This window comes from Lycium barbarum, chromosome 11 (assembly GCF_019175385.1).
Source record: "Lycium barbarum isolate Lr01 chromosome 11, ASM1917538v2, whole genome shotgun sequence".
Classification (NCBI taxonomy): Eukaryota; Viridiplantae; Streptophyta; class Magnoliopsida; order Solanales; family Solanaceae; genus Lycium; species Lycium barbarum.
The window spans coordinates 1,577,087-1,600,269 of NC_083347.1; positions in this window are offsets into that span (position 1 = coordinate 1,577,087).

The following is a 23,183-nucleotide window of genomic DNA, read 5'->3' on the forward strand; positions in this document are numbered from 1 at the left end:
ACAAAATCAAGTAATATAAAAAAAAAGTGAATCCCATATTAAAAAAAATAATGTCAAAAAAAAATGCAGACTTTGTATTCATAGTAAACACTAATATAATAAAGTTTTAGATACGGAGTACAAACTACAATGTTATATTAATCGTGTTTTGAACATAGTATATATATATATGCATAAAAATAGTGCAAATTAATAATGTCAAAAAAAAAAAAGTGCACCCCCTATTAAAAATTCAAACAATATTCATGTAATTTCCAATGTATCTCATTAAGTCAATAATGATGAATTCATTACCACGTACGTGTCAATCCATGAAATTGCTTTTCTTCAAAAGGTTAAGTAGTCAAACCATACAATTTTTTTTTTATATTAGCTTGAGATCTAATCTAGATATTAAACTGTTGCATTTGCTATTCCGCCATGTCATTTATTTGTTATGTTTACTAAAATAAATATACTTCAAATATTTATATTTTAAAATAAGATAGAATTTAATTACTTTTTTATTTTTATTCTTACTCTAATAAATGTGAAAAGAAATTAATGTCGTAAAAAAAAATATCAAATGCAGATCAAATAATGAATAAGGTAAATTAGTCAAATTATAATTCTAATCGACTTTTTCTTAAAAAACCATGCAAAAGACAACATGACAAGTAAAATGAGCTACACCGAGAATATTTAGTAAAAATTAAAAAATAGTATTTCTTCGTTTAAATAAAAAATCAATTTCTACTTTGTTTCGTTTTAAACATGTAAAATTAATTTAATAATTTGAATTAGAATTGTCCAAATGAAATTTTGATAAAAAATAATAAGTATTTTACACCTTTAAATTAATCGAATTAAAATTGAAAGTATCAATTAATGCTTAAATATTGCTATTGTTTTATCTCAAAGAGAAGAAAATAGTTTCCTTTTAAACAAGTCTTCTCTTTCAAAAAATATTAATAAATTTGCCGATTTTGTGTTCATAGCAAACATTAATATAATAAAATTTTAGATATGGAGCACAAACTACAATGTTATATTAATCGTGTTTTGAACATAATATATATTATCACTATTAAAAAATAACTACATACACATAAATGCATTATAATCTAAAGTGTTGGGCCCGTGCTGTCTAGTCTTATTAAATGCACGTAAGTCCCTTAATTTATAATCAACGCCTATTTTTAGTTGAATTCCCGCTTAAATGTATTAAACATAATGCATACTGCATAGTATGTGATTATGATATGTGTCTAGTTTTTCAAGAATATATATATATATATTAAAATAGATAGATTCGGGTGGTCTACTTGTTGGCAGCTTCATCACCGTCAACATTCTCCCTAGGCTCCAGAAGAAAGTGCTTCAAATATTTTAAAAATACAAAAATACAATTTTTTTTCTTTTAAAGGACAGTAGGAGTAGTCAACTATGCTATAAAATAATATTACTTGATCAACGGGATGGGAAAATGACGTGGCCCTGCATGTTCTTAGGGAAAATATTCAGCAATACGCCGCATGAAGGTACAGTGAGAAAAAATAAAAAAAATAAAAACAAAGAAGAAAAAAGTCGTTTTTACATATTGATTTTCGTTTCTTTCTATAGATTATGAAATTTTAAAACTTTGCTCTCATTTTCTTTCTATTATTTTTTTCCTCAGTCATAATCGGAGAAATCTTTTTCCAGTTGAGTCATCTTTTCTTTTTGTTTGGATAACGTCGAATGAAGGTTCAACGGGTCATATAAAATATCTCAAACTTTTGATACAAGATTCGGATAACAGAGATAGTTAACCAAAATTGCCCCTAAATAAAATAAAAGAAAGCCGAATTTGTCTAAAAAAAAAAAACTCTTCTGAAGTTAGTTTGGAGCAGTTTCTAAAGATTAGTGATTGTAAATTTGTAGTAGGGTGTACAAACAAAACCGACAAATCGCACCAAATCGATAATCCGAACCAAATTAAAAAAAACTTGACTAATGATTCGGTTTGACTTGGTTTGATTTTAAAAAAGAAAAAACCGACCACCATTGTTTTGGTTTGGTTTTAACTAAAAAAAGTCAAACCGAACCAAACCACTTAAATGGAAAAAATATTAAATTTTTTTATTAATAATGTAGTTTATAAATATTTCTTAAACTTTTTCATAGTCTTTTATCTTTTATAACATATTATTTTAAGCTTGGATTTAGAATTTTGAACGGTCCAATAAATTTTATAGCCATAAATGTTAGTAACTCAAATAAACCTTAACAAAAATCAAATCAATAGTAATGCTAACAAAATAAATTCAATTCTAACACTAAAAATGACAATAATATTGAATATCTATTATTTAGTTTTATGTTGGTCTAGACAGTGAAAATACATGACTTAATTTTTTTTCCTTTAATATTTAGTCATATAATTATACTTATTTTAGCATAACTTAATACTTTTAGATTATGATCGTTCTCTATATGCATTATTCATTAGCCGTATTTATTATAGCATGACTTAGTACTTTTAGATTATGATTATTTTATTTTATGAGATTTGATTACTTTTTTATTGAATATTTTAGTACAATGTCATCTCTCATCTTACATTTTGTGTTATTCTTAAAAAGTACCTTAATTAGACAGTCGTAACTTACTAGGACTAAATACAAGTTTGAAGTAAAAGTTAGTATATGTTTTATATGAAGACTTTACTGGAAAAAACCTGAGCAACCCAAAACTCCCGAGAAAATCCGAGGTTGAAAAACCCGACTTTTGTTTACTTTGGTACGGTTTATAGATTTAAAAACCCAATGCAATTGATTTGGCTTGATAGTTGAAAAACTCGAACCAATCCGGTCCATATAAGCCTCTAATTTGTAGTAATAAAGAAACTAAAGAACTATAAAAAAAAAAAAAAACATGAATGATATTTATAGTTAATAAGATATGTACTCACTAAATTCCTATAGAATTATAACAATTTCAATACGTAACACAATGAAAATGACATAACACTAGCCGAAGTAGTGAGACTGTGAAAACTTATAAATTTCTATATCTTACTATGTATATATAAAATACTAAGGCCCTATTTGGCCATAGATATAAAAAAAATCACTTTTTTTTTTGAAATTTTGGAGTTGGAGTTGGAGCTGTGTTTAGCCATAATTTTTGAAATTGTAGTTTTTGGTGAAATGTAGTTGTAAAAAAGTGAAAAAAGTGAATTTTTTTTGAAAAATAAGTTTTTTGAGTTTTTGGTATTTCGGAATACAACTTCAAGCTGTATTCGAAATTTTCATGGCTAAACGCTGATTTCAAAAAAAATGAAAAAAAATTCTAGAATAAAATGAATAATTTTTATGGCAAACGGGGGCTAAGCTGTAGAAGGTGAAGAAAAAGTATAGGTAAAAGAATGGTAGTTGTATTGTCTTTCTAAAGTCTTCTCGTTTTCGATCATCTCGCAAACATGCACTGAGAAATAATTTAGTTTGTTAAATGTGAAACCAAAATACACGTATGTATAAGTACAATCTAATTTCAAACAATTTTCCAACTCTCTTCGGATATGCTGGGATTGTTTTTTGTTTTAAAAAAGGAACAAATTCTTTACGTAACACCTTCACTTTATAACAACAGTGACACGAGGATCGATTGCGTAGTCATGTCACAATCTTCCTCTTTTTAATCAAATAATATCTCAAATTTACTAGGTTGACTAATTTAGATTCATGTTGTGTATGATACATTAAAGTGAAAACACTCGGCCATATGATAATATGAAAAAAATTCTTACTTGGGATCATCAATTTTATCCTCTATCTTAGGTTGTTCTGAGATTTGGAAGTTCAACGGCTTTCTTCCAAGGTTGATTGACTTTTCCGTCACTACATTATAATACCTTGTTCTATATAGGAGCTAGCAATAACAATAATTTTGTGTGAATATTTTATGTATCATGAATGATGATTCTTCAAACAAGTATCTCTCTTATGTTATGAAGACCATATTTTTTTTTTTCACATGGCTCGAATTTAAAATCTTTAATGAGAAAATACATCATTTGACCCTTAAACTTGACACGAAAATTCAGTTTGACAACTAAACTTAACTTATATTTATATATATATATATCAGCGGGCTCACCTTTTTATATTTTTCACTCTTTTTTTTTTCCACGTCAGCATTTGGAGTTGTATTTAATTAAGATGAAAGTTGTTAAGGGGTATATATATATATTATTATATAATTAAAAAATAAAATAAAAATAATATATAATTAAAAAATAAAATCAAAATGCACCCCACCCCCACCCGCTCCTCTCCACCCCATCCCACACCCCGACCCTCTTCTTCACCAAACAACCCCGCCCCCACCACCATATTTTTCTTCACAACCCCCCACCCCACCCCACAGCTCCGCCCCCACCACCTTCTTTTTCTTCACAACCCCCCATCCCACGCCACAGCCCCTCCCCCACCACTTTCGTCTTCTTCACAACCCTCACCCCACGCCACAGCCCCGCCCCCACCACCTTCCTCCTCCTCCTCCTTCTTCTTCTTCTTCACAAATACCTCTTTCTCTCTATATTCTCATCATTCTTTTCTTACCATTTTCATCATTTTTTTATTTCTTGATTTTGATTTTTGTTTTCTTTTAAAAATAAAGTTATGGGATAATGATTATGGAAGAAATGGGGTTGCTAATAATAATAATAGCCAACAATAACAACCAAAATAACCAATTTGGACAAATTTGAGAAGGAATGAGATGAAATTTGGTGGGGTGATGATGGTGGTGGTGGTGGGTGTGGGTTAAAGATGTGAGTGTTGTTCTTATGGGTGGTTATGGTAGGATGAGGAGAAAGAAGAAGAAAGAGAAAAATAAAAAATGAAGGGTTAGTAATTTTTGACATGGCAATGACGTGGTGAGGATGAGCGTCGGCGGCGGCGCGGCAGAGGTGTGGCGACAGCGGCGGGTGGGTGGGTGGGTGGGTTGAGGAGAAAGAAGAAGAAAGAGAAAAGGGGGAAAGAAGAAGAAAGAGAAAAAATAAAAAAATAAAATAAAAAAATGAAGGGTTAGTAATTTTTGACATGGTAATGATGTGGCGCGAGTGTAATACACCTCCCATTGTGAGAGTGATATTATTTTTTCAGGGTGGTAAATAATTGAAATAAAAGTTGTTAAGGGGATAAATAAATACAAATTAAATTTAGTTGTCAAACTGAATTTTCGTGCCAAATTTAGAAATTAAATGATGTCTTTTCTCATCTTTAATTAAAAGTGCAAGAATTCGATTCATTCGACCACATCTTTCGTTGTCATGTGATTATCACTTACTCACACTATATTCGACAAATTTATTTGAATGTTATCAAAATGGAAGAAAGAATGGAGAACCTTATCAAGACCTCAGAAATCAATTCAAAGATGTTGAATATGGAAACTGCCTATAAAAAATACTCCTTCGTTTCAATTTATATGAATCCATTTAACTGAGCACGATATTTAAGAAAGAGATTTTTTTTTAAAACTTGTGATTCAAAATAAGTCTTGAAAATTTGTATGACTGTAAATCATTCATAAAATGAATTTATTTTCAAATTAGAAAAATAATCATTTATTTTAACACAAATTAAAAAAAAAAAAAATTTAAATAAATTGAAACAGGTATTATTATTTGGCTTTCCCCTGTCCACACACATAACAGAAAAGTTTTAAAAGTTCAACCACCCAATAGTGGTCTAGTTGTGTGTGACACACTGACACCTATTTGCTGGCACTAGAAGATTGTAAGGGCAGGTCTTAGCAACAATCAAACAATTATAGAAAATCAAAGAGGAGGGCTCCACAATTGGTCTTTTTCCTATATTTTCAATATTATCATACTCTTTTTACTCAATCTAAAACAGTATCAACCGACAAATCTGAACTAGTGTGCCCATGGATTAAGCAATAATCTATGTCTTATGATATAAAAACTAACTCTGCAGAGGTAAAATTGTTTTAAAAATCAGAAAACTTAAATCTCCAACTAGCTCCAAAAAAAAAAATCACATGGTTTAAGTTATAGTAGTATGTAATGATAGTGATGTGCAAGGGTGTAAAGAATTTTAATACGACTCTCATTGTTGTTTACCAGCTCAATAGGCTAGTGATCATCTTGGCTCACAAATCTATAATATTGACAATAAATTAATGGAAAACGTTTTAAATAAATCTTTGAACTTTGTAAAATTAGATTATTTGACATATTTTGTAAGATAGACACTTAAACTTAGTTAGTGACCAGATAGACACTTAAATTTGGCAAAAGTGTATCTTTTAAACACTCGTGTACATAAGATCAAGTGTGTGAAATACACTTGCTTATGATGTGTTGAGTGGACCAATTATTGAATGACACATGTAATTTTTTTAAAAGTTTATAAAAATATAACTAATTATCTATTAAAAAATTGAAAAGTACAGATGTTAAAGAAATATAATAACGAAAAAGAAAAAAACAAACCCCTCCCACCCACTACCCCTTTACCCCCCACCACCTCCCCACCCCAAACCAATTGTCCATCTTCTTCCCAAAAAAACTCCGGCCCTTCAAAACACTCACTCAATTTGGTCATATGAGTTAAAAAACTTTGCTTAGAATCAGACTTCACCTTCAGACTTTCTCCCAGTTTTGACGCCACAAACCACAGCCAAGAATACCCATTTCTTGAGTACAAGATTTGATGTTTAGAAATATCCATGTGTTGGGTTTAATGCTTCATTTTCACAGTAAGCACATTAGAAACATCAAAAGATTTATTTGTATAATTGTATCTTATTGGGTTTTCTTCTATAAAATTATATTTTCTGGTGATATAGTAATAATTTAATAACCAAAAAAAGGTCATCGTAGCTATGGAGAATATGAAGCTAATGGTGAAGGAGAAGAATATGAATATATCAGTGGAGGAGTTACGAGACCCACGTGGAGTTTCTTTTGGAAATGTAAAAGGTCAATTACATATGTAAAGTAATTTGAGTAAATAAGAGAAAGCATAATTTGAGTTATTCAATCGCTAAGTTGTGCGTGCAAAACATGCATTTGCCATGTCATCGTGAGATGCCTAAAGATACATTTTGTCAAGTTTAAGGGTCCATCTAATCACTAATAAAATTTGAATGTCTATCTTATAAAACATGTCAAATTTAAGAGTATATCTAGGTATTAAGCCTTAAATTTAAAGTCCTTCACTTCGGATCAACTTCTGCCATTATTTTCCAATTTATCAAGCGGAATTGACAGTAATTATGTAAGACATTTTCTGTATTGATGTGTGCAAAGTGTGGGACTAACAACAGCACCTCATCATTTTCTTCATCTCTTCAAGATTCCCTACCTTTTCACTCCCATTCTTTTCACACCCTCTTATTAGGTGTTTTTTTTTTTTTTTTTCTTTCTCTTATTAGGTGTTTGTCTTGGTTTTCCTATTATACTTGGGAGTTTCTTTTTTAATATTTCCTGGTCTATGAGAAAATATAAATCTTTCATATTTAGATGATAGGAAAAAGTTTCGGGTTCTTATAAATTTAGGATTTTTTCTTTTCACTTCGTAGCATTCACAATATAGCCCTAAAGAATTAGAAAGTCTTATTTAAAGAGAGAATTTGTGAGATACAAGTGTTATCCTGCCAATTTGTGAACTTCTCTGCAAAAGACTTTTGTGAAGTTAGTTCTCTAGATATTTTGTACTTTCTTTTGTATAGTGAATAGCTCATTTCCGTCCTGAACGTATGTCAATTGACGAACCATATATGTTAAGGTTTTGTCTCTTTTAGTAAATCTTTTTATTGCTTTATTTATCATTGTTCAAAATTTGCTCCATTAGCTGTGGCATTACACCTAATTATTTTGACCTAACACCTATAATATTGTTGATCAGCCTCATCAATTGTGTACCAATTGAAAAACCGGGCGGCACAATCACCACCAAGAAAATAGCTACGTCTGATATATCCCAGAGTGAATAGAAGTGGGGTCGAATCTTAAATCTATATTAACGGGAATGAAAAATACCTAACTTCACCAATTGAATATATAGTAGCTTGAAAAATCGGCTCAATGACAAGTAGCATTTTCAAATTAATACATTCTCAAATTAATTATCTGCATGTTTACCACATGGCAGAGAAATTATTTGCTTCGTCCTATGTCATAAAGAGTCTAATCAGTATTAATAAGCTCACTTATCACATTTAAAAATTTATTGTCACTTGATATTTACACTAAATTAATAGAGGCATGATATGTGTTTGCATATATACTTTTTGTGCTTAACCACCGGAGTGCCGATCAATTTTTGCCCTAATCACATTATGGCCTCCTTGGATCTTTATAATATTCCAGGGTGCAGTGACGGAGTCAGGATTCATATTAAGGAGTGTCAAAAAATATAGAAATGTCGTGACCTAGGTTTGCAACCCCTTAACCGCTACGCTAAGCCTTCAACTTGTGTTAAGGGGTGTCAATACTAGCATACATACCTATAAAATCAAAATTTCACCTATATATACAATGTAATTTTCCGGCGAAGGGGTGTCGCAACACCCCTCAAGCCAAGGTGGCTCCGCCCCTGCCGGGGTGGACGTACAATATGATTTATGGATTCAGTCGAATTTAGTAATTTTATCTCAAATCTTATATATAAAGTATGTATAAATATTAAATTTTGAATTCAATAACTTAGATGATCAGTCAGTGGTCTATTAAATGTATGTAGTTTAAATTTTGAATCCGTAAGCGAATACAAACTAGAATGGTTTGGTCTGTGTTAATAACACCACATACAATCAATCTCAACTTTCTTGGTGAAGTGATTGTTCATAGGACGTCGTCCACGTAACCTTGATATTTAAATTCTAAAAGAGACTGCAAAGAACGAAGGATCATTGTCTTTCCTGTCCTCTCTATGAGTAAAGTTTAAAATTAGGGAGTGCTACATTTTGAACAAAATAAATCTTCTAATTAAAATTAAGAATCTTTCAAAATCTAAGATTTAGTGTTTAGCTGGTTAAATGAGTTGTACCAAATATCTTTTGGTTAACCGGAGTGGCGAAGCTAGATCTAAAAATGAAAGAGTTTAATTGGATCATTCTTTTCGTTGAATTTTATCTTTTATCATTGAAATATTATATTGCATAATTCGAGTTTTTTTAAAAATTTATTATTATATATTTAAATGTTGAATTTTTCTAACACAAAAAGCTTCTTGTGTAACTTTTTACATTTTTTCAAATTCCCTTGTTAGAACTTTTTGTTTTGTCATCAAGCACGAAACTCTTTAATTCATAACATGAAGAAGTACTTATCAAAAGAACTAGTCTTTGGACACGCTCGTTGTGCATGCATCCAGATATTAATGAGAATATTTTTTTTTAAAATAACATAAATAATATATATTCAAGAAAATACTTTGCAATTTGCTATAAATTTAACTCATAATAATCGAAAATCGAGTAAGAGAAGGGTAAAAGCAAATACAGGTTATTAGCAATTGGGGTGCCAAAAGAGGAATAGTAAGTCTTTGTTTGACAGGGAGCTAGATGGAGAATGTTTTTGGTAAAGGGGCATTTAGGTATCAGTAACACCATTCAATTCACTTGATTGCAAGTAATTTCCAAGACATTCCTAACACACTTGCTGGTACTTATTAGGCGTTTGGCCATAGAAATAAAAAAAAAAATCATTTTTTTTTGGAATTTTGGAGTTGGAGTTGTGTTTGGCCATAGTTTTTGAAATTGTATTTTTTTATTGAAATGTACTTGTTTTGGTTGTGAAAAAAGTGATTTTTTTTTTTAAAAACAAGCTTTTCTTGTTTCTGGAATTCCGGAATACAACTTCAAGTTGTATTTGGAATTTTCATGACCAAACGCTGATTCCGGAAAAAAACAAAAAAAAAAATTTGGAATAAAGTGAATAATTCTTATGACCAAACGGGACCTTAGCTTCTGGTCCACATCCCACTAGTAGATGAATACAGTCTGTTTCTTGTAAGTGAGCTGCCTAATTATTATTTGTGTTTGAGGTACACGTTGTTGTTGTATATCAATTGATGTTCCAACGCTTCAATGCAAAATTTTGGACAAGATTTTCGTTTAATAAAGACATTCGAAAAGATTTGCAAATATCTTGCTGTAAGACTTTAGGTTAGAAACTCGAGCATTGAGCTTCATGTCACATTTAAGTTCATCCAAAAGTACTTACTTCCGTTAACTTTAGCATTTCATGTGTCAGATCCCTTGTGACACATTTGATCATTTATCATCTGTCCTCACATGTGTGCTTGTCTTCTCCTCATCATAAGTCTTTTTTGTCACCCAGTGTTCCGATACATAATTTAGAGCCGAAGTAATCTAAATTTGCACGGAAAGTCTACTTTGCGAAGTAAAGCGCTCTGTACCGGACAATTCCATTTTCAAGTCTTGAACCCGAGACCTAAGGATGAGGAGTATTTGCCCCTTTCCTACAGTTTTTAATGGTGCAGAAACCTTAATTTGATGACTATTGTAGCCGGTAATGTGATCATAATGACAAATAGATTAGCAATATCACATAGCTAATTTTGCCAGCCTGATAGCCCATCAAAGTTTAGGCTGCTGTGGTATAAGGATCATTTGCACGATTGCCCTTCAAAGGCACTGATCTTTAATTTTTGCCCCTCAAATTGGTGGTCTTTAATGCCCTTTGCTAAAAATCCATTGGTTTCGGGTTCGAACCCCCGCTCAGTTAATTTTTTTTTTTTTAAGAAAATTGCATGGTAGAGTTTGGATTTGCAAGGCAGAATTTCAAACTCTACCTTAAAGTAGAGTTTTGCCTTCAAGCATAAGGTAGGTAGAGCTTTGCCTTCATGCAATATTTTTTCACTTAGTTGGAATTTTACAAACTTCTGCCTTAAGGCCTAACTTCTGCCTGAATAGGCCTAACTTTGCTACAAACTTCTGCCTTGAGTTTTTTTTTTTTTTTTTTAATATTTGACTGAGCGGGGGTTCGAACCCAGAACCCATGGGTTTTAGGTGAAGGACAAAAATTAAAGATTTCAAATTTGAGGGGCAAAAATTAAAGACCAGTGCCTTTGAAGGGCATTCCGCACAAAAAAATGTGGTTATAATTGTCTTTTTTTTTTCCGCGAATTGCCCTTCTTTTGGGATGGTTTTTAAAATTTTCCCTTCGCTTAACACCCAAAGGTCCTACGTTGGAAATCAGGTTCAGTCAAAAGAAAAAAAATCGCAAGGCATAAGTTGGGATTCGCAAGGCGTCCAACTTATGCCTTAAGGCAAACTTTTATCTAAAATTAGGCCTTAAGGCATAGGTTTGTAAAATTTCAATAATTTTTTTTTCCTTTTATTGCCTTAAAGCAGAGTTTGAAACCCAAGGCATAAGTTGGGGTGCAAATCCCAACTTATGCCTTGTGTTTTTTTTTTAAAATTTTTTGACTGAGCGGGATTCGAACCCGGAACCAAGGAACTTTTAGCGAAGGACAAAAATTAAAGACCACTGATTTGAGGGATAAAAATTAAAGACCATCCCAGCGAAGGACAATCCTTCAAATTGTGCTATAATTGTCCGTCATTCAAATGCCCAAAAGCCCATAAGTTTAGCGCCAAAATGAAAGTGGCACTGACAATATTTTGGATGGGTTAGTGTCCCAACTAAAACTATTGATGGGCCATAACTTTGGTAAGAGTAACTGTTGGTTTACGCAACTAGAGAAAGGCAAATTCTCTTTTTTTTTTTCTTCCTCTTTTGGGAATTTTACTACTATATATAAGGGAGAATACAAACTTTTTGTGAGTCCGCAACTTTTTTAACTCAAAAAGTGTCAAAAGGCACCAAAATATTCCAAAAAAAAAAAAATTACCGAAGTAACCTTTGCCCACTAAATTAGTGCGCAATAGGACCAAATTGCAATTTTACCCTATTGCGCAATATAGGTTCAATAAAATCCCACCCAGCTTCATTTTCCAAGCTACTCTTCTTTACCTCCTCCATTTTCACTCTTTCAACATACTTTAGCCCCCCCCCCCAAAATCATGTCTCAAAGTTCTGAAACGTAAAACTTTGCTATAGAACCCGATGTTTGTGAATGTGGTCGTTATTGTAAGCTAAAAACATCAAGGACCGAAGATAATCCGGGGAGTTATTTTTGGCGTTGTAAAGTGCCCGAAGTAAGTGTTTTTACATTTTTTTAGGGTTTAAATTTTTTTTCACATTATCTACAAATTATACGTTTAAAAACTGATTTTCTTGTAATGTTTATAGGATATGGGCAGTTGCAAACATTTTCGTTGGGAAGATAACATTCTCGTGGATAAAAAGGTGGCGGCGAATATTAAAAAGCTTCCTGTTGATAGAGATACCGCAACTTCACGTATCTCAAGAGATACCGTGAAGTTTGACTTGCAATTTAATCTTATGGAAGCTAAAGAAAAGATTGACCTTTTGGAGGTCTTGCTAAAAGAATCTAAAGAAAAAACAAAGTTTTCTCAAGGCTAACCTTAGAGAAACTCAACACGAGAAAAATGCTTTGAAAGAAAAATTGAAATTTTGGAAGAAGATTTTGTGCTATCTTGTTGTTGCTTATTATTTCTATGTATTTTGTTTATTAACTTTAATATTTCTATGTATTTTGTTTTATTATGTATTTTCTATTTATTTTGTTATTTTTATGTACTTTGTTCTTACTAGTTCCACGTTTTCATTTATTATGTAATCCTCGCCCTTTATGTACTAATTTATCTATTTTTTTTGTTGAATTTTTATGTATTATTAACTCTAAGAAGATTATTTAAATTAATAATAGACTATAAAATTCAAAGAAAATTAAAAACATGCTAAAAATATTCAAATTGGTGACTTCATCATAAACTAAAAATACAAAGTAACCGCACAAGTTCGAAACTTAAATTACCCAAAATCTAAGAGAGTGAACCAAAATAACCCTTAATCATCATCAGAATAGAAGTCCTCAATATCGTCCTTAGAACAATATTTTGGGTTTCGTAAGACATATCTTTTTTCTGTAGATGTTAATTCTCTACTTGTTGATGATGCTTGTTCTTCGGCCAACTTTAGCATGTAAAATCTACAACGTCTTGCTAGCATTCTGTTGTTTTCTTTCCTAATCCTTTGTACGGCAAGCTCGCAAGTTTCTGGACCTACTTGAGGCATGGTGATCGAGTACCTTGTTGGGATTTGAGCGTTGAGATACTCCAAGTCACGAACAAGACGTTCTAATTCGGCATGCCGATATGCCCATTCTCGGCGTAACCCGCAAAAATATTCTCGTGGGTCTGAATATTTCACGCTACAAAAATCATCATTACGCTCTATAAGAAGGTGGGGTTTCATATAGTCTAGTTGAAAATCATTGTTGTTAAGAAAACTTGATTCACTGGAATAACTGCTATGATTTAAACTATTATCACCACTGCTATTCGAATTCTTTGGAAGAAATAAAGACCAATCTACATTTCTACTACTCGACATTGAAAATGTTAGTCTAATAACAAATGAAAGACTACTTATATAGATGGAAACCCCCAAGTGCCCTCGGGGGTGGTCATTATGACCCTACATGCTTACTTTATTATAAAAAGAATATTAATCTTCATCGGATATCTCATAGTCTGAATCCCACTTGGATCTGAATCTTACTTAATCATGTTGAACATATTCTACCCTTAGGAAACGTATTTTCATCCGATTGTTTTCTTCGCAAAAACGGTTAAGAGCAAAATTCAACTCTTGTGGAGTGTCATGAGGCATTGACATAACACTTTTTTTTGGGCGTTTAAGCCGTAATGACCTTAAGTTTTGTTCAAGCGCTACAACCTCCCTGACACGCCAATCCTACTCCTCTCTCATTGTGTTATTGTATTGTCAATTGAATCTGTTGTTCGGGTTATTTGAGTATTTAAAATCATCATCTAGTTCTCATGTCCTACCCATTGCTTCGAATATGTCTTGTAGGGTAAAACATGTAATAGAACCAATATCAGCAAATTGGGTATAAAATGACATGATAACTCGTTTTAATGTGAATGCTAGTTGTTTGTCAATCATGTTATATACTACTCTTTAGGACACTAACTTGTATTGCGCAATATAGTGTGTCCTCTTTTTATGACACACTATGCTTGATGTGATAAAACAATATTGCATTATTTGACCGCTTTTTATGACATTAACTTGTGTTGCACAATATTTAAATGTGCAATATATCAGCCATAGATGACACACTATGCTTGTCCGCTTTTTATGACACACTATGCTTGATGTGACAACACAATTCTGCATTATTTAACCGTTTTTTATGACACTAACTTGTATTGCACAACATTTAAATGCGCAATATATCAGCCATAGATGACACACCACGCTTGTTCGCTTTTTATGACACACTATGCTTATCTGTTTTTTATGACACATTATGCTTGATGTGACAACACAATGCTTAATTCTTTTCCCGCTTTTTATGACACTAACTTGTATTGCGTAACATTTAAATGCACAATATATCATCCTTAGATGACACACTATGCTCGTGCGCTTTTTATGACACACTATGCCTGATGTGACAAGACAATGCTTCATTATTTGTCCGCTTTTTATGACACTAACTTGTATTGCGCAACATTAAATGCACAATATATCAGCCATAGATGACACACTATGCTTGTTCGCTTTTTATGACACACTATGCTTGATGTGAAAACACAATGCTTCATTATTGTGTGAGCTTGAGGTATTTGCCCTTTCTGGAGCATCTGGACGAGTTGGGATGTTACAGTTGGGGCGCTGCCATTCTGGCTTTCATGTATCGCGGATTCTGTCGAGTGTCTGCTGGCGTGAGGACGGATATCGTTGCATTTTGCCCGCTCCTCCAGGTACTATATATAAGTGTGTGTAATTTTATTCTAAATATAGCTTTTTGAAACGACGACTAATAAAATATTTTTTAATAACCCTTTCAAATATGGGTATGGACTAGGATGAGACCTTTTAAGCCCATAGCTGCTGCCCCTCCGCTCGATTATATTGTTGAGGCAGTGCCATACGCGCGAGGATGGATGAGAGGAGGCGTTATCCGTGATGTGGATACGCACCACAGTATTCTCCCGTTTAGGGATCAGCTGGATCGTATGACGTCGGACACGGTAAGTTTTTTTTATTTAACATTAGTATGTTTAAAAAAAAAAAAAACTATTTTAGTCTTTTATTGTTAACTAATTCAATTATTTTTATAGGCTTTTATGTTGACGTCGTATGATCAGATTTTGGATCAGCTGTCGGCATTTTGTAGGGCTGGTGAGTCTTCGTAGAGATCGCGGTGTCCGTTGATTACATATGGAAATCGCTGAGGAGTACGCTCCCGACCGCATCTTACGATAATTCGGCCATGTACAAAATTTACCTGAGCAGGCGACTTGGGAGCACGACCATTACACGCTGGACGAGCGTACAACTGTCACTGATGCATGGCGGCCCTTTATGCAACTTCAGGTCCACCGTTGGGATCACAGGGTGGGGACGTTAGTGGTGGTTGGACATGCGACTCCGGTCCAGATGTACATGCAGTGGTACGCTCGGATCACTCGCAGCTTGATTGGAAACCTTGCGAGGCCTCGTGCAGATGGTCGAGGATATGCAGCTCTCTAAGGATAGTATGAGGCGTTGGTAAGTTTTATTAGTCTTAAACTTAATTAACCGTTTTATGTATTAAGTTACAAATTTATTCAATCGTTAATATTTGCAAACAAATGCAGCTACAGACCGTACAGAGGATGCGCTGGGAGAGCTTGGACCATATGGATGCCCCCAAGATAGCGGGATATGCAGCGCAGATGGTTCATCTAGCCGAGGGTGGTATGCAGCAGGCGCGGGAGCTTGGACGTATCGACGAGCAAGTTCCAGAGGTCCCGCATCAGGCAACGAGTGGTCGTGGTAGTGCCTGAGGGGCTGGTGGTCGAGGTGGTAGGGCTAGAGAGGGCACACAGAGGGGTGGGGCCAGAGGGGGTCATGGTCGGGTAGATGAGCCTAACGACCATATACCAGGCCAAGCAGCCTCCATCGACTTCAGAGATCCCGTTGGCTTCTTGCTGAACGTCGACTTCAGAGCGTCCGTCGACACCTATATATACGCCGAATTTATTTTTAGGTCACATATTCTGGCCATTGCCTACACAGCCGCCAATTCGTCCTCCACAGGTTGAGCGGCCAACTCGTGATCTACAGGGTGGCACGGAGCTGGACTTCGATTTCTTATTCGAGGAGTTTGACATGTCTTCGGCTCCGGGGCCCACTCAGGCGACCACTGAGGAGCCATCTCAGGAGCCCTCTAGCCAGCCATCTCAAGAGCCCGTCGACACATAGGTTTGAAGTTTTACAATTAAATAATGTATTAAATTAATTATTTATATGTTATTTTATGTTTAGTTTAGCATAAAACTAAACTATATTGTTTATATGTTATATCAGGTTAATTCTTCTGCGCCTGTGGACCCGTCTCCTGCTCCGACACCATCTAAGGAGACAGCTGAGGAGCCAACTCATGAGCCCTCTAATAAGCCCTCTAGCCAGCCATCTCAGGAGCCTGTCGACACACAGGTTTGATTTTTTACAATAAAATAAGTATTAAATTAATTGTTTATATGTTATTTTATGTTTAGTTTAGCATAAAAATAAACTAAATTGATTATATGTTATTTCAGGTACATTCCTCTGCGCCTATGGATCCCTCTCCTGCTCCGACAGAGTCATCTCCTGAAGATCACATTTCGACCACTGTCGTCTCCCATAGGAAGCATGTTTTGAATAAGCCCCCTAGGAAGGGAACGCAGGATGATCACGCCATAGAGCGTGCACAAATTAAGAGGAAGAGGGGGATGGAGATGATGGTGAGAGTGGTGGGGGCGGTGAGGTTCGCCTTAGGCCTACGGTTATTCTAAAGCCTCCCACATGTGGGACCTAGGGGGATGGAGATTGTATATTTGTGAATAAAATGTACATTTTATGTTAATATTATATTTTGTTTTGGTATTATTTTCTTAATGATAATTAAGTTTCCAAACAAACAAAACTTACTTCGGGGCATTTTACAACCCCTAAAACGACGATCCAAACGTATAGGTATACTTAATGCGTTGAGCCTACATTATTGTTCGCAGAAAAAGATATCAGGTTCTATATATAATATTGATATTCCGGCGTTTTTAAACATGACTAATCTTTGGTCAAAGTACGAAAAAAATGTGAATTTCAAAACTATTCAAAAGAATAAAGGCTTGGGGTTTTAAGTAAACCATTAGTGCACAAAAGGCAGTTTGGTTCTTTTTTTTTTTTTTTTTTTTTTTTTTTTTTTTTTTTTTTTTTTAAGTGGGGTATTTTGACACTTTTTGGGTTAAAGAAGTTGCGGACTCCTAATTTAGTGAGCAATAGGGTAAAACTGCAAAATTGCAGTTTCGTCCTATTGCGCACTAAAGGTTACTTCGGTAATTTTTTTAATTTTTTTTTGGGTATTTTGGTGCCTTTTGACACTTTTGGGATTTAAAAAGTTGCGGACTCAACTTTTTGTAGTCGTCACATGGATTTTTTTGTCTCTTTTTACCCTTAATTAAAGTTTTTATTACATTGTGAACTCTTACAAGATTTTGAGAACCTTAAGGGTTTTTTTTTATGCCACTAAAGTTGATGATATCATGGAAAAGATTAATGGTCCCCACAAAACATGCTTATACATATTTGAGTCTTTTATGAGAAATATATTAAATTTGTTTAAAATTATATATTTCCTTAAGAATTTATTATAGACACTTAAAGAATATAATTATCATGTCAATGAAATTCTATAATATAGGCTTATTATTTGTTGACGTTAACTACCAATTATCATTTGCTATTAAAAAATTTCTTCGTCCAACTATAGATAAAGTTTTTTATTTGCTCGTGTAATTTTGTGTCGTACATGCTGGCAAAAATAAGTAATTAACAAAAATTTCACATAAGGTAAGATTAGGTTTATAATCAAAAGAATAAATACAAATAGACTATCTTTGTTAAATATACTTAAAAATGAATCGAAATTGTAAATTATAGTTCGAAGTATGTTAGTTAATTATGCAAATTTTATGTGTGCACGCTTTCAACATAAAACTTATCTAATAAATTACTATGTTAAAAGAGGAACTATAAAATATTATAGTTATAAAAACACTGTAGTTAAAGAAACCTAATAATACTAAACAATTGCAAAAAGTGGAGTATATTTTTTACCTTTTTAATATTAAAATATTTTGCAAATACCTTATAATCAAAGACAAAATAGTTAAATTCAACATGAAAAAGTTATTACAATGTGAATTTCATAAAATGATTTATTAAATTAAGGAAAACAAAAAGATGCTATTTTTTAACATGCATCTTTTGGAAGGAAAATGAAAGCCTAAAGTAAGAACAATTTAATTTTATGGACTTTTCAATATTTTTTTCGTGCGTTTAATTTGAGAAAACATCTACAAAAACATCTTGTAATATCAAGGGTATTAATTATTTATAAGTTAACTTTATTGATTTCACCGTACAATAATATTTTTTCGCAGTAAATATTTTTGACATTAATTGAATATTGTAATATTTTTTGGTAAAAAATAAGTAAGTTTAATTAAAAAAATAAATGAAATTAATTTATCATATGAAAAACCGAATTTGGATCATCGGGGATTTTAGTCTAAAAATATTAAAGTAAAATAGCAATTAGAAAAGCCAATGTTTGATTTATTTTTATTTTTTTTAAAAATAATTTAAAAACTAAAAAAAATGTTTTCCCTTAACTTTCGGATAGGAGTCTATTGAAAGTATCAAATTGATGTTAGAAAATCAAAGGAACAATAGCAAAAAAAAAATAAAAAAATTACAAAATATCTACAAATTGAATTTTGTAAGATCGGTTTGGAAGCCCGAGCCAAATGACACTAGTAAATTTACAAATCATAAATAGAAAATATTGTAAGCCGACTTATGAAGACGGTAAGTTCATTCCATTTCTCATCGTTTTTCTAAATTCTCATTTAGATTCGTGATACTTGTTCTACGGAAGTTGAAGAAAAATTATTCACTTTATAAGGTCTAGTGTAATTCTACCGTCATGATCTAACTTTTAGGGGTAAGTCAGATGCAGTGGCGGAATCAAAACTTTCACTAAGGGAGTAAAAATATAAAAAAGTGAATTCATGAAAAAGTCAAGGGGTGTCAATATGTAATGCGTGTACATAAAAAGAAAAAATTTACCTAGCTACACTGTGTAATTTTACGAAGAAAGTGTGCTGATTGACACCCCTCAACTACATGTGGCTCCGCCACTGGTTAGACCTCATATCTGTTTCTTATCACGGTCTATATTTTGGTTTAAGCGACATCAGGCCTCATGTTATATCGTTCACACTCGAGATGTCCACTCCTGACGTTCGAGGGGTTGTTGAAGTCTACTTAGGTAGTGGGATGAAAACTTGATCTCTTTATATAATCTTGCAATCCTTACCTCTTAAACCAGTTTTTAGGATTGAGTTAGACCCTAAATTTATTTTTTAATTAATTTAACGAGCATTAAAACGTAAAAATTTATAAATTTCACACCACTGACAATAGTAAACACCCTCTCGAAAATCTTACAAAAGGTTGGGGGTGGGTCCCTAAGAATCATTTGGAAGTATCATGCCAGCATATAATCATCTTCTTCTTATTCTTTTTTTGTCAAAAAGCTAAAAGAATAGCGAAAATTAGTTAGGGGTGCACTCATAATTGCCCGTTGCCCTGTTGGTTAAAAAAAGAAGAGGAGGAACAAAGAATGATCATCTTTTCCCCACCTAAAAGAACCAAAAGTGGAAGAAATTATTCCTTTCTTCAACTTTCATGCACTAAATCAAAGCAATGTCACAATCCTACAAATTTCCCCACAATTGCGGCATCATCTCAAAAGAACTTAAAATTAGTCAACTATAGGGAAATAAAGATCATAATGAAGAGCATCAAATCTTACGGTGAAGATAAGTATCCTCCTATTCTTAATTAGAGATTTTGGATTCGAGTCTCGAAAATGAAGTCGCCTTTTGATAGAAAACGCTTTAGTCGAGTTTCAAAATAGATACGAGACATCGATTGAGGAAAAAAATTATAATGAGGCAATTTATCTATTAAGCATTGTCGGTAATTAAACAAGAAATACGAGTTTTACAATTTTGTTGTACCTTCATATTAAAAGAAAATCCCTATTGATAATCACAAAGTGCAGAACAAATGTAAACAATTTGTAAAATACGTACTATAAACTACATATAATGGGAATATTACGTATTACCATGCTACGTACCATTGAGATCCAAAATCTTGAATAGTTCTAGGACCCACTCGTGCCAATTAAATCTTCTTAGTAGCTAGATTTTATGTATGTTTAGTTTTTGGAATTAATCTTTAATTATTTATATGAGTTGCTTAACAATCTGTGAAGTGTTAACGGGAGGAGATCTTAAAAAGTTGGAGAAAATAACCAACTTGAATATTATCTTTGTTGACCAGTTATTGTTGTGTTGTACATGTTTTAGAATTATATTGTGAAAGAATTATATGAGCAGTCAATATAAAATCTTGTATTCATTTTGAAAGACAGCATAAAGCGTTTTTTGTCTTTTTTCCAAGAACCGTTCTGTTTTCTTGTCTTAAGTCTTAACATATTGTGATGCTTTACGGATTAAAGAAGCTCATAAGAACTTTGAAGCAAATGAAAGCTAATCGATGAATTAAGTTGAGAAAAGATAATTAGTTTAAATTATTAATTAGAATTATAGACAGAATTAAACGATGTTATACCATGTGAAGGAAGATCATCTAACTCTTAAGTCTTAAAACTAATTACTATTATAATTGTTTTACATACATTTACATAGATAATCAATATTTTAGATACATATTTCTAACAATGATGATGGGGTCATTCTTTGTCTTACACTTTAGTCATGATCATCGGGAAAAACAGTGTGTATCTCTTTGTTAGCATTGTTATATGGCATGCAATGCAACACCAAATGTACAAATTCAACTTTTTCATTTAAGAAACCAATACTCTTAACAAATTCAACTTTATAATAATTCAACTCTTGCATTTTATCCTCCCTCGGTTAACTGTTTCGGGTAGACTAATTCGGATTCGCTCAGAAAAACTTATTTTAGAGATGAAGTGCCCCTTGTAAAAATAATTTTATTTTCAAAACTCGAACACGAAACATCTTATTAAAGATGAAGTGTGCTTACCATCCATCACAGTCTTCAGTGATAACTTTTCCATTCAACCAGCAAAAGGTTGTGGCGGGATGGATAGGATCTCTCCACCCTTAACGGAAATTTCAGACTCGAGTCTTGGATATGAAAAATTCTTAATAGGAAACACTTCTCCTTTAAATAGGTCTTACACGGAGCAAATTCAAATTAGCCGCTGTCCCAATACAAATATCGGACACCAGATGAAAGAAAAACTTTATCATTCAAGAAACCAATAGTCAACGAATCACATAATAATTAAGCATGATAAGAGATTTGATCTTAGATAATTGTGCCTCCTCCTTATATCCTCTTTTTCCCCTCTCTATTTCCTTATATTTTTTCTTCATCCTTTTTTTTTTTTTCCCCAGGAAGTGGGACTCTGGAGTGGGAAGCATTTGTTCGTCCCAACTAAGGTTTAAATTATTTTGGAAAACACACCATAGTACAAATTAATTATGCATGTCCATCACTCTTGCTGGTTCGAAGTGAAGCCAGTGATTAGTAATAATAACTACTTAAGTAATAAACTCAGTAAAAAAGAGACAAGAGTGACGAAGTAAAAGAACAAAGAAGATTTATTTTAGATTATTCAGAATTGTTTATTCTTAAAGTGGTCCAATGGCGTACAGTAAAAGGTGACATGATAAACTTTTGCCTCTTCAAATCATTCAAAAAGAAGGTATCCAACGTAACGTTCATTTTTTATACTAACGGACTTTGTTCTATGAATTAGCTCTTTTTTTTTTCTTTTTTCTTTTTTAATATCTTCAAAACTCCTTTTTTTTTTTTTTTTACTCCTACGTTCATGATATTTTTGGTTGATTAATAATGGCTGACGTGGTTAAAATACCTCCAAACTTGACACAAATTATTACTTCAGTCGCGGAACTATGTTTAGTACTAAAAACACCCCTAGACTTGGATAAGTGGATTTAAAAACGCTCCCGAGCTCATAGACCTTAGCAACGTGTACTGACTGGCGATCCACTTGAACTTTTTATTTGATGTGTGATCCACGTAGACTAATTAAAATAATTTTATATTTTCTATATATATATATATATATATATATATATATATATATATATATATATATATATATACAAACTATTTATAATATTAAAACTAAAAAAAAAAAAGACTCACCATTGAAACACCAATCAAATAACCTCACTTGCTAAATGGGTCTACAACTTCTCTCTCTCTCTCAAATTTCTCTCACATTTCCTTTGATTTTCATGAATATGAGGGTTTTAGTCTTGAAAATTCGATAAACATGTGTTGTCAGGGTCGTTTCTTGTTGGTTTTGAAGTTTAATTAGTGTGGGTGGGTTCAAATCGGGTGGATTAAGGTTCATCGCCTGAGATTTCTGTTCTATTCGTCTATAATATATGCTTTGGTTGCCAAGTATTTTCAATTCTTGTTCTTGTTTATTTCTTTTCTTCAGCAAACTCAAAATAACAACATTACCTTGATGTGGGAAATTGTTGGTTCATACCAATAAAAAATGTCAGGAAACAAAATTATACTAAAATTGAACCTTCTAAATATCAAAACAAAAATTACATTCAACAAACCGAGCAAAATAAGTTATGAAATTGTTTTTACAATCCCAAAATCCCCTTCCGGTATTGTCTTCGGACCCTGAAATTCTCAAAATTATCGTAAACCCTCATCAACAAAGTTTAGTCATCAAGATAATTGAGCCAGAAACCTACAAATATGACTAAAAACGTTAGCTATTAAAGAAGAATAGCATGAAGAAAATCAAGTATGAAGTTAGAAGTGTGTTTTAACAGAGGAACACATATATGGAAAAGAAAGGGCCTAAATAATTATTGGTTAGGTATTAAAA